The sequence below is a fragment of the Caloenas nicobarica genome, chromosome 2 (genome assembly GCF_036013445.1).
Source record: "Caloenas nicobarica isolate bCalNic1 chromosome 2, bCalNic1.hap1, whole genome shotgun sequence".
Taxonomy (NCBI): Eukaryota; Metazoa; Chordata; class Aves; order Columbiformes; family Columbidae; genus Caloenas; species Caloenas nicobarica.
This window is the reverse complement of record NC_088246.1, coordinates 78,605,209-78,619,990: the sequence shown is the minus strand read 5'-3', so window position 1 is coordinate 78,619,990 and position 14,782 is coordinate 78,605,209.

Below are 14,782 nucleotides of genomic sequence, written 5' to 3'. Positions count from 1 at the left end.
TTTCCTCCAGTCCTCAGGCACCTCTCCTGTTTCCCAAGACTTGGCAAAGATGATGGAGAGCGGTCCAGCAATGACTTCAGCCAGCTCCTTCAGCACCCGCGGGTGCATCCCATCTGGACCCATGGATTTATGGATGTCCAGATTGCTTAACTGGTCCCTAACCCAGTCCTCATCAACTGAGGCAAACTCCTCCATTGCCCTGCCTTCCTCTGGGGCCTCAGGGGTACGGGGCTCCTCAGGACAGCCTCCGGCAGAGTAGACAGAGACAAAGAAGGCATTCAGTAATTCTGCCTTCTCTGTATCTTCTGTCACCAGGGCACCCACCCCGTTCATCAGTGGGCCTACATTGCCTCTGGTGTTAGTTTTATCTGCCATGTATTTGAAGAAGCTCTTCCTGTTGTCCTTGACTCCTCTCGCCAGGTTTGACTCTAAGGAGGCCTTAGCTTTCCTAGTTGCCTCCCTACATCCTCTGACAACAGCCTTATATTCTTCCCAAGTGGCCAGCCCCTCCTTCCATGATTTGTAAACCCTTCTCTTCCACTTGAGTTTGCCCAGCAAATGTAGGAGTAGTAACATTTATACAATCCTAAAATTACATTCGGCCCTTTGAAGGCAACTGCGAGGCTGATGTGGCTCCAGGTGAAAACGAGTTTGACACCCCTGTCGTATACTTTTAGCCTCTCTTTGCATCTTCTTATCATATATCTAGAACTCCAAATGGTTCTTCCCAGTCTTTACTGTATCAGTCCTCATAAACAGATAACAGCAAAGGAGGTATACAGTTGTGAGATTTTTCCCCTCCTCTAAGAAAAACTGTGATAGAGAAATGTGGTTTCATTGTACAGAATGTGACTGGTCATTTCATGCCAGAAATGACCACTTTATATTCATTAACCACAAGACAATGATGCCTCAAGGTTAGCATCCAAGGTCTAGGAGCTTAAAACTCAGGTGACACCAAATGCATGAGCTGCAGAAAAGACCACACTCAGTTAAGAACCGTTTGACATGCTGCCTACGTCTGCAGGGCAGGAATGATGGCATTATGTCCAAATCCTCTGATAACATCCACATCTGAAACTGAAATCCTCCATTTAAATGATAAGACAGTGATGAAAGTTATAGACTGAATAACAAAGTGGCACCCACAATCTCAGTCTTAAACTCTGAGCTGGTGGGAGAGGGACCTGAATGCTAAAGGGACAAGGACAGTATCTATCACTTTTATATCCTGCATTTGTGACATAGAGGAAAGATACTACATCTGAACAAATATTACAGAATGATCCTGATCTCTGAATACTTTGTGACTGAAAGGATCGAGCGTAATACATTCACAGAGCTGAAGGCCACAGAGAGCAATAATTAACCCATTTTAAAAGTGATTAATGCTCACCTATCTAGTCTTGTACTGGAAACAGTATCTTGTACTTGCTAAAGTACACTTTCCAAAGAGGCAACGTGAACATCAGGATGGGGAAAAGCTGCGGGGGTTTTGTTATGTTGTTACACAGAGCTCCTAGTTCAAAATCTGTGCTTTATTTGCTGTCTCCACCAGTGTAATTTTAGCTTCCAGCTACAAGATCATGTCACATGCTTGCCTAGACCTCATTACTCTCTCTCCTTGAAGGAACTTGTGCACTGTAAAGCTGTCACCTCTTGATTCTCATTGCTGACAAAATAAACTGAGATACTTGAGTATTGTTTCAACACCAGATTCCCAAGCCCTCCAAAAAAATTCACTCTTGCTACCTTTTATGTTTCCTTTTTAGCTTTCCAAAAATCTTTTGAAAAAGGCAGACTTCAGAAGATTCTGTAACACTCTCACTGTGGCCAGACATGGCATAGGTCACAAACTATTACCTAATTAGTAAATTAGTCACAAGTATAATTTATATTTCACCATTCCTAAGGTAAAAACAACTCCTGCTTCCTTGATATGCTCTTTCTCCCTCCTTCCTTACCTGCTTTGAAAGAGGTTCTAATTTCTGAACTCTGGTGGTTTTTTGAGACTAGCACTTCACTCCACCAAAGCCTATTTATGCCTTTAATTATAACTTACTAAACCCAAAAAATTCCTAATTTTCAAAAGTGTTAAGACACACAAGTTTGACACCTGTTTCACATCTGTTTGTGTTTCTTAGCCACTTCCACTCCCATCTTTCAATTTCTCTATAACAGAACAAACTTTGCTCTTCATCAGCCAATGGTATTACTCTGGACTTATATTCATATCAATGAACTGTACTGGGTGCTGAAAAAGCTCCTGAGCTTTCATGATTTCACTCCTGAGGACAGTTTTATTCTAGATCTCAAATTTAAACTTCTTTTTGTGAATATTGTATTGAAAAAAAAGCCATTTTTATTTCATTAGCTGGGATGTTCTGAATTACAACGATAACTACTGGATGTAATAAAGCACTCAATAATCTTGATTACAGCATCTATTGAGACTCATTATGTCTCAAAATAAAGTCTTAGCCCTCATCGTAGTATTTTACAGCTCTATAAATCTTGACGTTAACAAAAGCAGTAGTCAATGGGCTTGACTGAGCCCTTGATTGCATGGATCCACAGTATGACTGAAATTAAAAGAAAGCTGAATAACTCTGGAAAAAAACAGACAGCACAATGGGACAATATCCTCACACTGATATTTGGAAGACAGAAGTCATACTGATCTTTGGTTATTCCCTTTTGGTGATGTGCATCAAAAGCAGTTGCATGTCTGGATTTTGAATACTGGTCTGAATGAGCAGCAAAAAAAATTAGATGATCATGTGAAGTTCATAAGTTGAATTCTACCACTGAGGAGTGAATTTTCCCATTACAGCAAAATTCTATGGTTTACAACATTTCCAGTGTCCAGCTCATCCTTCTCTTTTCATATGCGAATACCACCTCCGTCCTGAGGTATGGGGGTGGCAGGGGAGAGGGTGAAAACTGTCCTTTCCAAAATCTCCCTCATAAGCCTAGGAACTGAAACTGGTAGACCTCATGCAACAGAAGGAAGCAAAGACATAAGATCACTGAGAAGAGGGACTTTGGAGAAGCAGCTGACCTCCCTCAAGGCCAAAAGCTCCTTGCCATTTTCTACTGACTTTGCTAATGAGGACAAAGCAATTGAGATATAAGAGCTCATTTATAATGTCATCTGCCAGGTCAGTCTGAGACGAAGAGTGCACAGCAAAAGCACTTTTCTGTTCAATGAATCACGTTGTGGGTTTTGAATATGGAATGTGAATGAGCTTGTTGCTGAGGGAGAGCAACGGGCGGGAGCCTGAAGTGTCAACAAATGGAAAAGTAGGTATGAAAAATGAGGTTGTTTGTGAGCCCAGTGAATGGAGGATGAATGGTCAGCAGCATGAGAACGAACAAAAGTGAGAGATCACTTGGCAAAGAAGTGGTATCATTTTCTACAAAAAGCTGAAATGAATAGCTGAAGAGCAATCTACTATCTCTTCTCCCCAGCAATTACAAACTAAGTGGCCTTGAATTATTAAGTTGTAGAAACCTGCATCCAAGGCCAATATTACTATGGGAAGAGAGTGCCACTGCCACCATCTTGGGCTAGCCAAGGTGAAGCAGCCTGATGGGCAGATATGAAGAAGCTCGGTGGTTTCTGAAAATAGGATCCATTTAACACTTCCCAGCCAGAGCACCAAAACAATGAGGCTTTCTTGCTGCTGACAGACAGAAACAATCAGTCAGAGATAAAGGAACAAGCATGAACAAAGCAAACATTTATTTCCGCAAAGAAAGCTATTTTTAAATGTGGAATTCAACATAAGTGGCATACAGCCAGATTTCCTTAGATGAGGGCACGAACAAATGTGTGCACAAAAGTAGCCACTCTGATCCTGGAGGAATTTCCCCTGAACTTCACTAAAAGCAGAAATGAACCCTAAAGGCTAATTCTGTGGCCTGAATTTTTCACATTCTCTGAGCAGCTGCATTGATTTGACCTGTGAAGTATGATGCTGCTGGAGGTGAGAAATGATATCATCATCCGGCCCAGAGGACTTTGTGAACCCATCCGACTCTGAAAGAATCAAAGATAAAAACATTTTCTGAGTTCTGACTGTGCAACTGATTCTCGTAAAGCTGTCAGTGCAGAAGACTGACAGACACTGGTTGGAAGGTCACAAAAATCAATACACAGAAAGTCGACTCACGGAAAAGCTAATAGGAGAGTAACTACCCTTTGGCTCCAAACAGAATATAAAGGTACGCATCCCTGATGGTTTCTGGGTGGCAGCTTCTCTGCTGCTTTGAAAGGCCAGAGCGGTGGCTTTGTTTTTCTGCATCCAGCTTATTTTTGCAATCAGTGCAATCCGCAGACACCGTAATAAGAACAGTTCTTAAATCTGGAAGTAAGCACTCTCTTTTTTACAAGTAAGGAATGAGAGAGGTGCCATCTGATTCTTGAGCTTTCTGGATGGACTGTGAGCACTGCTCCTCTGTGCAAACTACAAATGGAGCAGGTGCCTGTGGCTGAAAACAAGCCATGCAGCTCTGGCAGGGGCAAAACCAGACCGGCTGCACGCTGAGATAAGCCCTGTGGTACAGCAGAACTCTGGAGAAGCCCCAATGTTCGTCCACTCCCACTCCACAGCTGCAAACGCTTTCAGGACTCTGCCCAAAAACTTCCAAGGACCAAACACAGCTACACAGCACTTTTCCAGTTGACAGCCTCTGTTCTGGGAAACGTCAGTGGAAGGAAGCCCATCCTCTAGCTTACAGGTGTTTTTGAGTCTGGAGCTGGACCGTTTTGCATGGTGGCCAAAACTCCATGGGCAGGATTACCCTGGAAATTATATTTTCTTCTCCTGCATGAGGTAGCAACCATAAGCATAGAAAAATGAATTGTTGCACAGCAACTGAGGGGAAAAATATGAAAGACCTGCAGAGAGGATAATGAAAGGTATGACACATAACTTGCTGTACTGTAGGAAATCTCAGCAATTCAGCTTAGGTTACAGGCACATGTGCTTAATGAAAGGGGCATTTACTCTGCTGCCATTTTCCCAGCAATATCCCTGCCTCCAAGCCCCACAAGCCCAATTTCTTTTACCCAGTAAGACCCCAGCATATGGCCTCCAACTGGATGTTTTGCACATTTTCAGGATTCAGCTCCAAGTCATGCAACTTACCTGAGTGTACGAATTATTCCTCTGCAGTGTTTCTTGTGCTCTTGGTGGGTATGGACTGCAAGTGTGAAAATGTGCTCTAGTAGCAGCTATACTTTGGAGAAGCTTGAGAGAAAAAAAGTCCAAGAAGTGTTGCAGCAAAAGAGGAAGGTCACATTAATCAAGAGAACAACAAGAAATGGGAAAGAGCCTCATTTGCATTTAGCTGGCAGTGAAAACACACTAGAAACTTCCTCATTTGCTGTGTTAACTGGGTAACAAGTTCAGGAGTGTTCACTTGTGTTTGTTTCTCTCAAATACTTAGTGAAAAGAATAGCAGCAAAAGCAACCATCTTAATAGTGCAGGGACAAACGTATTTTTTTGAGAAAAAAAAAGAAATCAGCAAAAAGAAACCAGATCTATATGATCTCCATTGAGCCACACTGAGCCACAGTTCACCATACTTCTTTCACGTGCCTCTAAGTAATTTCCCTGATGACTGCTGAGCGAAAAAGTTGAGAATACATTGAGGAGCTCACAGATAGTATGTGGTATACTATGATGTCCATCCAGCTTTATTATAAAGCATTCCTTCAGTTTTTCAAATGCACATATTACATCAATGTATAATACATATAGATTTGCATAGGATGTTCACATTAAATTATTCACAAGATTAAAGATAAGGACATGTTCTTTTAGCATTAGAGCGCTGGTATCAAGTAATTTGGAGTTACATCACATAACATTTAACTGTATTTGCACATACATGAAAGAGTGAAAGAGCAGCGAAAACACTCCTTGCAAAACTGGAAAGCTCCATGTTGAGGTGAGGTGCATTGAAGAGTCAAATCTTGCACCTTATTTTATATGAAAGGTTTTTGCAAGCTTTTCCCTATGAGTTTTTTTTTATAACCTTACAAAAACATATTCTATGCTCCTGAGGCTTCTCAGGAATGCCACGTAAAATTTTACAACATGTATATGCACACACACATGCATACACATGTATCTATACACATGTACATTTATAAAATATTTCAGCTTGTGCTATTTCTGAATTTACACATAGATTTTGGATAAATGTGAAAGAACACCTGACTGCTTTTTTTTTTTATTATTTCATACAAATATTTTCAAGGAATCATTGTTGTTAACAAACTTATCCAATTCTGACATAATACCAACATCATACTTGCTGTCTGACTAAAACCATACAGGCATACAAGAGGAACAGTTCACTAACACTGAAAACTATGTTACCAAAGTAAAGGACAAAACCATGTTTGTCTGAAATTTTTACTTCAGTTTGCCTTTGAACTTATCAACCATTAAATAATTTCCACATCAACAAAAGATTTCTTTTAATTACATTAATATACAGTTTTGATTTTGGTACATTAATATGCAATTCAAATTTGTCATGGTTCTCATATAAACCATATTCTGAAGTGTCTGTCTGCATTAAGTAATGCATGACCATATTTTAAACAAGTTTTAAGCAGTTTATTTTGAATTCGGCCATGTATTCTCAAATGATCAAGGTCAGAGCCTTCATTTAAAAACAAGGCTTGAACATATTTTTAAGAAGGTATTTTAAGATACTTGCTGCACAAGGTCTGCAGGAGGTATAATCTGGAGGGCTGGTAGTTTGGGTTTTGGTTTGTTTGTTGGTTTGGGGTTTCTTTTTTGGTTTTGTGGGGGTTTTTGTTTGGGTTTTTTTGTGTGTCTTTTTGTTTTGTTTTTTCTTGCACAATTATCCTGTGCTACATCTCAAAAAATACAGCATTACAGAACATAAAGGTAGCAGGGATTTTTAGGGCATCTAGCCTGATTCCATCTCATTTCCCAGTTTCATGCAAATATCCTGGTGCTACAGGTATGCATCACTCCTCCATAAGCCAAATTATGGGGTACCTGTAGAAGGCAGGAAAGAGGTATCATCTCTGCCTGACGGCTCTCCAGTGCCTTAACCTGTTCGGCCAATGTGTGCAGGTGACCCCAGCAGCTGAACTTCTCTGCCCATAAAAAGATGAAACACCCACCTGACCCTGGAGGGAAATTTTCTTGCTGCCCTCAGCTTTGTTGATTACCACCTGAAGCATGTGAGCAGGGCACAGTCATCAGGCATCTCAGATGATGCTCAGTGCCAGCAGCAACCTGCTACATTCAATATTCTGCCTACGAGCACTGAAAAAGGCCATGTGTTTATTGCTGAGGTCAAAAAGCAGTGCTGCTATTAGTTTCCCTACTGTGCCCAGGTGCCTCATACACTAAGGTAGTCACCTCCCAGCCTCCAAATGGGTCAGCTGAGGAAGTTTAAATCCTCCCCCACCCCTCAGAACTGGCTCTTGACAAAAGCAAACTAATCATTTTTTTAGGGCAGCAGATCATCAACCACACGAAGACACCTACAGCCTGATTTTTTCTACTTTGCTCCTGCTGGACACCTGGTAAACCAAGCCAGATGCTGGGGAGGATGAGGACAGGATCCTGACACAAGGGCTGCTGCAACAGCAGTTGTCTCCACCCTCCCGCTGCTTCAGCTGCAGCTCGCCCAACGCTCCAGCCCTGCTCCTTTTGCCCAAACACTCTGTTGGCAGACATAGGACTTCCCAGTTCTGGGAGAAAAGATAAACAAGGGCCTCCCTTGTGTGGCGTGGCAGGAGGCTAATGCAGAAGGAAGAGAGGTTGTCCTTGAACCCAATGCTGAAACAGCCTCTGGGGAAGAGCACATCAGTGAGAGCAGCCTGGGCTGGTAGGGGAGCTGTGAGACAGGACAAGGCTGATGGGGACTGACCAAGGGGCAGGTGTGGTTTCACCTACGGAGGGGGGTAAAGCTGGAGCAGCCCTGCCAGCAGCTGCTGCCCCAGCAAAAGGAGCCACCACAGAAGCCCTGGGACAGGAGAGGACTCAGTCCTGCTGGGCTGCCACCACTCTGCAATGCAGCCTTGGGACTGGGTGTCTGCCTGCAGCAACCCATGCCAAAGGGGATTTAGCAGTGCACAAGTGTTTTGATTTCAACAAGGTCGCTTTTAATACATCCCAGGGGAACCTGGCCTTGTTTCAGGCTATGTTTTGCTTATTCTAGTTCTTCCTGGAGAGGGAACTCCTAACTAAGGCATTGTGAACTTGTTTTCTTGTCTAGGTACATTAGTACTTCAAACCCAGCCGAAGACAATAATAAGTTAAGTATAGCCTTAAGATTTAACAGCTGAACTCCACCCAAGTGCTTTTGTTTTTCCTGCGCTACTCAGACCTTATCCATACCTTGGTCTCTGTGTAGACTTCTCCCCTATCGATATTTGAATAAACACATAAAAAAGAAAAAGCAAACAAAACAAACATAATTGGAGACAAGAATCTCAGGGCGTAAGTAGAGGAAAACACTTACTTTTAGATAAGTGTTTAGCACAGTGTGTTAATCTGCTGTTCAGTGATACTTACTCATGCTGAGAGTATTTTACTCACCATTAGTCCCAGTGTTTCAAACCTCTCCTTACAAGGCATCTTGCTTCTTCATGATTTATCCACCCACCGCGTAGAGCCACCACAAAAAGCTGCACGAGTTACATTGTTCCCCTTATGCAGGCATGACTGAGACTGGTCAAAAGTGATACATTAGTGCAATTACTGTCCCCATCTGTGCCTGTGACCAATTAATTAGGCTGGGGACATGGCTAAGCTGAACAGTAGCTTGGGAGCTGCTTGCACACCACAGACAATTGTCCTAGCTTTCTAACTAGGGCAGCAATGGATAAAAAACATTGGTTTGTTCATTTGTGTATTTTGATTCCCCTGAATATGTCCTAAATGACAGATTTTTTAAAAACTTATTCCTACATACAGGTAGGATGCAGAGGTGGCCCACAGACACTGAAGGAGACATCTCACTTTTTGAACTGTGGGGATTCTGGTCTGTCCTGAGCACATCAGACTTGAAAACAGCACTGAGCATTCAGATGCCTCAGCAGCAAGAGCTGTATATAAGGCTGATGAAAGGTTCAAATCAATTAGCACAAGTTAGGAGACTTGATATTGTTGTAAAAGCGTCCAAGTGAAAACCACTGTGTACTCATTGTCAGCCATACCGCTGTATTTATTCTACTAACACATTTTTCAGACGTGGCAGGGTACACAGCCAACACCCTCCTATTCAGTAAGATCTCCTGAAGGATTAATTTAACCCCTTGCATTTTGAATTCAGCCCCTGCCCTCCAACTGTTGCTCTACAGCTCTCAGCCCATGACAGGTGATAGAAACACACAGAGGATGAAAAAAAAAAAAAAAAAGTTATAACCCCAGATCAGGATGGCACCAGCAATAACCTTCATAGACTAAACCCAGCTCAGTGTGTGTATTCATCTAATGCTGACAGCAAAGCAAACCAGCTGGTCAGTACTATGCCTTCCAGTTTGGAGTTTAAAAGCTCATTTGCAGCCACATATCTGGCCTGTTGGCTTCTCTGGTGTGCTATAGAGACCCTTATGCTACATCTTCAAATGTGGATCATGTGGCCAAAAATACCAACAAAACATCACAGCCTTACCGCTCCCACCATAAAGTCAACTACTTGCAAGCATGCCCGCTCAAAGGAGCAGAGGCAACTCACTCCAGCACAGCCACAAGGGAAATAAATAACAGGCTCTTAGATAAGTAAATTGTCACAATATCGTCATCATCGTCAAGCCCACCAAAAGAAGAAAACAAAGCAAGGAACAGCATCAAGATTAGGAAGGCAGTATTCAGGGATTAAACACACACAGCTATATACTCACCTGGCTGAAGCTTAAAAATGCCACAGATAATAAGCAGCAGGCAGCGAATCAGTCCTTCAGATAGCAGGAGAAACTTTTGAAAAGCAGCCATTAATTTGGCTACTGTGATGAATACCTCTGTGGTGAAAGCAACAACTCACTTCACTGCTTCACAGATCCATTGCCTAGGAGGCCATGAGGAACACCATAATAATTTAACCTGTCTTCCTGCATAAGACTTCAGCTACCAGCAATCCTTTATAATGTCTTCAGCTGGCAGCAAAGGGGTGGTTTTGATGAGACAAAATCTTTCACACCTTTGTGTGCAGTTGTTGCCTCACTCGTCCTGGGGAGCCTCCTCCCACCTTCTCGCACGGGCAACAGAGAGAGGGCCTAGCAGCAGAATGGTCCCGTTTTGCTTTCCTTACCGACTCAGAAAAGTGCAGCAACATCACACCAAGAGGTGCCATCAGCAGAGTGAACCCACGCTGCACGGTCTCCCCATGCACCCCACGCAACGCCTGATACCCAAAGGGCTGAGCAGGTTACTGCTGGGTGGATGCTCATCCATGCTGCGGTACCGTATGCGACTGTCACGTTGTGGATGCAGCAGTGTAGCCACCACTGCAGGATTCAGGGGAGTCTGGATTTCCTAATGGTTATCTGACCCCCAGGTAAGCCTAGGTCAGTCTCTTTATTTCTTCCTTCTCATTCTCCATCTATCTGAAGCAGTGGCTGCTGAAACACAATTTCTGCTCCCCAGGTGTGTTTTCAGTGCTTAGCACTCTTTAAGGTAGTCAACCTGATAACATAAAAAAGGCTTTTTTTTTTTTTCAGTGAGTAAACTCACTGAAGCAATGCCTCAAGTCTTTGAAGAAATTTCCCTTACTTGAGATTTACAACCCTAAAAACATCAAATTCCCTTTTTTTCAGTTTCGCTCAGAAGCCCAACCTGGCATTACTGAATTTAAAGACACTGGAAATGTCCATTACACCTGTCTGTTGATGGCATAGGGGAAGATAAACCATTGCTATTTGAGAATGTTTCCATCTAGCCTGGAAATTAAGAGCTCTAGTGGATCCTGAAATTTCCTTGTCTGTTAGGCTGGGATCTACTGAATATCAGTATTTCATGCCACATTAGAAGTCTCCCTCGGGCCTTTTCTCCCTTAACCACTCAAATTTTGCACTGGTGAAATTGCCTCTTTTGATCGCGGCCTGTTCTGTTTGGCTAAGAGCTTTCCTGACTCCCAATAAAATTCCCTCTCTCCTCCACAGATCACATCTCCCTTACTCTCTCAGTACTCCAACTAAGTGACATAACCAAGGCAAATTCAGAGCAATTGTCATCTGCCTGTATCTAGTTTTGATGTCAGCTACTCTTATTGCAGGCTGGAAGAAGAAGAGCTTGTGGGCACAAAACCTCATGGGTTTTCCTCAGATTATCACTTCACCTGAAAAACCTAATTATACTCTTAGTTCATCCCAGCCAAAACAACCATATTTACTAAGCTATCATGAATGATGTAGCCTTGCTTTGGATATTAGAAAAACAATAAAACACGTAAACTTCAGGGATTTCCCTTCTTTGATGTTGCTCCTATACAGTTCTGCCAATTGGTACTTGTCCCACCACAGTGAAACCGAGTGACTCAAGCTTAATTGATTAAAGTCACTAAATGCAAAGTGCTGTCATAAAAGTTGTGTCGTGGCACTACTAATGGAGAGATTCAGCGTCTTGCAACTGCAAAACTCCACTTGCACTAGGCTGTATACAGACAAGCCGTACCACCATAATTCATCACTCAAGACTGAAATACGTATATATATATATAATGCTAGAGGAGACAGCATTTTAAAGAAAAGGAATTACATTAAAAGAAACATAAATAAAAGTTCCTGTGCACTGCTGTCTCACTGTTCACTGCAAGCTCCAATTTAAATTGGTTTTCTGTTTGAGTCATTTATTGGGGAGCATCTCCCATGTGGATTTCCTAATTTCTAATAAGATTCGAGTCCACACTGTAGCTTTTTCAAACACTGAGCACATAAAGGATCTGTCTCTCTCTTCCCTCTAGTCTTCTACCCAAACATCATCAAAACAGAAATTTAATTATCTTTTAGATGGTTATCACCATGTTAAAATTGGTTTGAAAGGTCAGTGGAAAGGTACACACAGACTTACAGCGTGAGTGTGCATGTCTCATATCCATAGGAAAACAGGCTTAGAATTGGAAGATTTACAAAGAAAATAAGCTGCACTTTTGCTCATAGCAATACACTCATTTGAAACATTAGATTGCTGAATACAAAAAATTATGTGGATCTATTTGTCCTTGCCCTGGGTGTTGTAAATCCTCTGAGCTCCTCTGAAGTAATTTGAGTTACATTAATACCAGTAACCCATTAATTTCGTGTTTATAAGGATGTGTGTCACTTAAGGAGGTAAGAGAGTATCTCTAGACCTACACACAAGCGTAGGCTTGTGTGTGCATGAGCCCACGTATGCTCAGTTACGCCAGAGCATTCACAGGGAGATGTCACAGCAGCTCCCGTCCCAAGTGACTGAGATTTCTGCCCAACTTAAGGCTAAAGTTGGATCAAATTTGCAGCGGTAGAGTTGCCCAGGGAAAGAAGGGGGGTGCAACCCATTCATTTTTCTCCCTCTCTTTCACAAGCTCATGAAAGCAGCTTTCTGATGGACCACTTGAAAGTCACCTCCACCCATCTGAAACTTGGCTGAGGATCTCAGTCCTCTTTTATTACTGTGCAACCCTATTAAAGCTCTCAGTGGAACTGATGAGTGAAAGTCCCAGCCAATTTTACTTTTTGAATTAAAAAAGAAAAGCACACACTAGTCTATTGAAAATCATTTTGAAGAATTTTAATCATAGCAAATGTGCCTGAACAGTTCTCATAATATCAGCACTTCCACATATATAAAGGACAAGACTCCAGAGAATGGCCTGCCAAAATACTATGTATTAAAACAGAGGGCAAAGGGGTGGTTAAAAATTCAGTAGTGTTTGAGATGCCTTCTGGGACAGACAAAGCAAGCAAAAAATGCTTCTCCAGACATTCAGATTTATTGACACCACTTTGATTTCACCTTTATAAAGTCAATATTTGGCAAAGTTTTGACATGGCAGACCAGCAGCTCACGGATCTGTAGGGGCTGGTTAACCCTTCACAAGAAAATAAGGGGGAAATTGTCTATAACCAAGTTATATGTGTTCTTGCTTCTGAAACACGCCAAGGACTTCAGTTCACAGCCACTGAACAGTGCCAGCCTGCTTGTTTAGCTAGAATATAATTAACGAGGGGTGGGGAGGGAGCCCAGGGAGGGCAAGGGACCATGTAAAACAGAGTGTAAAACAAGGAGCAGAGAGGGTGGTAGAGCTGTAGGAGAGTCATGTACTACCTGCGTGCCCGAGGCTAGACTCAACCTTCCTGGATTCTGGTACAACTATTAATGAGCCCGAAAGTCCAGAGGGGGAGGGAAGAGGACATTGCCACTACCAGGCAGGAGGAGGTATTTCTGCCTTCGATTCTTAAAACAAGAGCCAAACCCTCGTTCAGCTCTTGTTTTAATTAACACACTAAGTGCATGAGTACGTATACACATCTTCAGCATTGGCAGTGAGAGAGAACTAGCTCATGCTTGAAAGCTGTCCTGAGGACACTTCAGCTGACAGAGCCTGTTCAGTATTTATCCTTTGCCTTTTTTGTTTTAACACCCGTCAAAGTTTATTTGAATTCACCAAAAACATCCATCCAACCGTCCCCACTCCTTCCTATCTCTCCTAGTAATACAGAAACCTCTGCTAATAGGGGCAGTGCAAAGACAGGCGCTGTGGGATGGGCTTCTCAGGCCTGCTTTAGATTACAGCTCCACTTGCCATGCCTTTGGAGCGATTAGGGATGCCGTAGCTGAAGTAATCTAAACTGATATCAACTGCAAGTAGCTCAAAATACACGCTGGGAAGCTGACAGGCAGCTCCCCTGGAGAACGTGTGCGTGTGCGCAGCGTTGGTCGCGCCCCCCTCACTGCCGCCCCTGCTCTGGAGCACAGGCCGCGGCTGCTCCCTCTTCGCGCTCCAGCAACCACCCACCACATCTGCCCACTCCTGGGGCTCAAAAACGTTTTTATTCTCAAAGGTCCTCTATTAATACTTAGCAAGGTTTAGTCTCCGAAACAGGGAGCCTGTTGGGATTCATTTGGAGCATAGCTGAAATTCAGGGGGACCTCTGCTTTCTCCTGACAGAGTTGAAATAGATACGGAACAGATGGTATAAACGTGGCCTGAATTAGGAACAGCTTTACTCTTCTTTCTTTCTTTTTTTTTTTTTTTTTAGTGCCTGTTTCTGTTTTACCAAAACAATTATAAGCAAAACGAGGCCGGGGGAGGAAGTGGAAGAACAAGAAATGCTTTCTTAGAGCCTACTACAAACAGCACCTGAGCAGCAGGCCTGCCAGGGGGCAGCCTGCTCTGGGACTGCCCCTGCCCTGAAGCTGCAGAGAAGGAGAGGTTCTCCAGTTAACGTTTGTGACGACTTAGAAAACTGAAGGAATCTTATGGAAAGGGTCTCACGTTTCTTCTAAACCTTAAAAGTCGTATCCGCAGCAGAGGAGCCGTAAGCCCCCAGGCTCTAGCCAAGAGATGCTCTGTTGGACCACTCCAGCAAGGAGAGTACTCGCAGTGTGTCCTTGTGGGCCCGTTGTTCCAACCAAAGTTTGTGGTGGGTCATGTCCATGTTTCACCCAATTCAACACCCACCCCAGGCCACCTCCTCCCCTTGGAAATGCAGGGGGGGTGGACTGTGCCAGGCCGATTTAACCCAATCCCCATCTTTCTTTGGCAAAAGTCGGGTCACTGACCCAATCACGGATTTAA